Below are 3,293 nucleotides of genomic sequence, written 5' to 3' on the forward strand. Positions count from 1 at the left end.
CTTTTTTTTTTGAGTCAGAGTCTCACTCTGTCACCCAGACTGGAGTGCAGTGGCATGCTCTCGGCCACCGCAGCCTCCACCTGGTGAGCTCAGGTGCTCCTCCTATCTCAACCTTTCAAGTAGCTGGAACTACAGACAGGCGCTACCATGCCCAGCTAATTTTTCATTATTTATTTATTTTTTTGTAGAGAGAAGGTCTCACCATGTTGCCCAGGTTGGTCTTGAACCCTTGGACTCAGGTAATCCTCTTGTCTCTGCCTTCCAAAATGCTGGGATAAGAGGCGTGAGCCACTGCGCTCAGCTGGCACTGGTATTTTTCAAAGTGTGATGATTATTAGTGTGCACGCAGGGTTGTGGACTATAACCTGTCAAAGTGCCTGATTTTTAAAAAAATAGCACTTACTGCTGTGTGACTTATTTAACTGGTTTGATTACTTTTCCACTGGCCATGTAATCTCTGCAAATGCTTGGGGCCTTGCTTGGGAAGAAGGGCAAGGGAAGGTCTAGGTGAGTCAGCACTTTGGGCAGGTTAGGTAGGGGGATGTGAGAGAGAAATGGAATCTGTGGAAACAAGTACTATGGACAAGTGTTCCTGCTTCATCATTGTTCAAAGATTGACCCTATTTGGTTTACCCATTGTTGTCATGGTCTTGGATGGGCCTCCAGTTCTTTCTGTAGATTCTGCCCTGTTATGTTTCAAGGTCTTACTTAGCACCCTATGAAATACAGCTGCTCTTTGGAAAGTTTGAAATAGAAACATTTAAGTTTAGATATAGTCCATGTAAATCTGGACTTTTGTCGCTTCTGTAGGGAACCATATATTCTGAATTAAAATTTCAGACCCTTGCTCTGACTAGTACAAATTACTTTTCTGTGAATAGCAGGTCAGAGTATTTAGGATAGGGACTGTCCCAGAAACTGGGATAGTTTGTGTGTGATTGTTCTCTCATATATTATCTTTGTGAAGTGGTTGCCTGAGAACATTAGCTCCCAAGAGGATGGAGTTGCTGTCTAAGTTTCTTTGTTTAGAACTGAACTCAGGTTTTTAATTTGTGTTACTGACAATTGTAATTCCGAGTAATGTAAGCAAACACTTTGCAATTCTCTTGTGAGATGAGAGTGGGAAGTCTGATACCTAATGGCAGTCTGGGGCCGTTACCACAGGCTATAACGAAGTTAGATTAGCCAGTAGCATCTTGGACTTGGAGTAGGCATAATCAACATTTGGCAGGACAGTTCCAACAAATACTAGACTCCACATTCAAGACAGACCATACATTTAACTTTTTGCTTGTCCATTGCATATAAAAATAAAGCATGAGCAAAGGGTGGTCTAACATTTGAAAACAAGACTGCTCAAGTTTAGATTTCTTGAATCATAAGTTTTAGCTCTATGTAGATACCTCTTGTTTTCTATAGTGGGAAACAAGATCATTGGATCATTGAACTACATGCTTATAATTGTCTTTAAGCAAAAGAACATTTGGAGTTATCTTTGGTTTATATTTTTTCAATTATATTGCTATTTATAAAGTTTTGACCTTCAGCTAAGGTCTGAGAGTGATTTACCAGGTTGAAGGTAATGTATTTAAGTAGCCAGTTACTGTTTATTATTAGTAAGGGAAAGGAAATATTCCTGTCTCCACTTCTTCTACTATATCTCTCGTACTTAAATTGATGTATAACTCTCTGTCCTTGAAATTATATTCTTAACTTTGAATATGTCTGTTTTTGCTTCATTTTCAGTATCTTTAACCTTTATATCATGTGCGTATTTCTGTTGCAGCAGGAAGGATGGTATAAAAATGAAAAACAAACATTAATGTGTGCTTCAAATATAGCAAGGTCATTTGGGCTGCTGGTCACAGTTGCCTGAGTTCAGGATTTCATGCTGGAAGGAATGTTAGATGTAAACTCTAATTTCTTAGTTCCAGTAAGCATCTCTTCTTGGGAAACTACCCCAAAATGTAAATTACATTGAATTATATATTTAAGTTTTTTTGGTTGATCTGAGAGACTTTTTTTTTTTTTTGAATTGGAGTCTCACTCTGTCACCCAGACTGGAGTGCAGTGGCCACTTCCGGCCACCGCAGTCTCTACCTGCTGGGCTCCAGCGATCCTTCCGCTTCAGCCTTCCACGTAGCTGGAACTACAGGCGTGCGCTACCATGCCCAGCTAATTTTTTTGATTTATTGTAGAGATGAGGTCTTGCCAAGTTGCTCAGGCGGGTCTCAAACCTGCAGTCTCAGACAGTCCGCTCACCTCAGCCTCCCAAAGCACTGGGATTACAGGCTGAGCCTCTGAACTCGGCGAGAGACTTTTTTTTTTAGCTGAGGTCTTGCTGTGTCACCTAGCTGGCGTGCAGTGGTCCCATTATAACTCACTGCAGCCTCAACCTCCTGGACTGAAGCAGTCCTCCAGCCTCAGTCTTCAGAGTTGCTGGGACTACAGACTACAGTTGTGTGCTACCATGCCTGGCTAATGAAAAAAAGATTTTTTTTTTTGTGATATGAGGGTCTCCCTTTATTACTCAGACTGGCCTTGAATCCTGGGCTCAAGCAATTCACATGCCCCCACCTCCCAAAGTACTCGGATTACAGATGTGAGCCAGTGTTTTTCTAGCATCATTCCCATCCAGCACTATTGTTCATACTTGATTCAAAGGCTATTTGAGATACCAAATGATATTTTCATGCTCGCTTTGCACATAGTTTTCTTATAATGTGTAGGTCTTATTGTCGGTGACCAGCACTGACCAAGGGTGGGTTAGGACCCGCACCAGAGAATCTGGACAGCGAGAAGACCACTCGGAGGCAGTTCTTCTGGGAACAGTCTGATCAGGACTGGAGCCGATTTTATTCAAACCTTTTCCAACTTATATACCATTTTCTATACCCTCCAGCAATGTGATAATCACTCACTGGGGGCGTACAAGTTTCGTGCTTTACAAACTATGCATCACAAGACCACCACGAGATCTGCAATTTCCAAGCAAACAATTCGAATTCCATGATGCCTGCTGTGCTTACATTAAGGTCACAGGTGCACAATTTCAATACAAATCATTCAAAGTGTTTTCCATAATGTTCAATGAATCATTCATATTATACTCTTTGTTCTATACCCTGATTAATACAAAAAACTTTCCTGAGTTAACTCTAGGTTTGATCCAAGTTCACTGATTCCCAATATTTTTAACAATTAATATTATCAACTTAACACTATACTATAATCTATAAGTTTAGTTAAATGACTTAACTGTCAGTTATACTATTAACCCTATTATGATTTAA

Source organism: Carlito syrichta, unplaced genomic scaffold (assembly GCF_000164805.1).
Source record: "Carlito syrichta isolate Samal-C Ts95f unplaced genomic scaffold, Tarsius_syrichta-2.0.1 Scaffold316463, whole genome shotgun sequence".
Taxonomy (NCBI): Eukaryota; Metazoa; Chordata; class Mammalia; order Primates; family Tarsiidae; genus Carlito; species Carlito syrichta.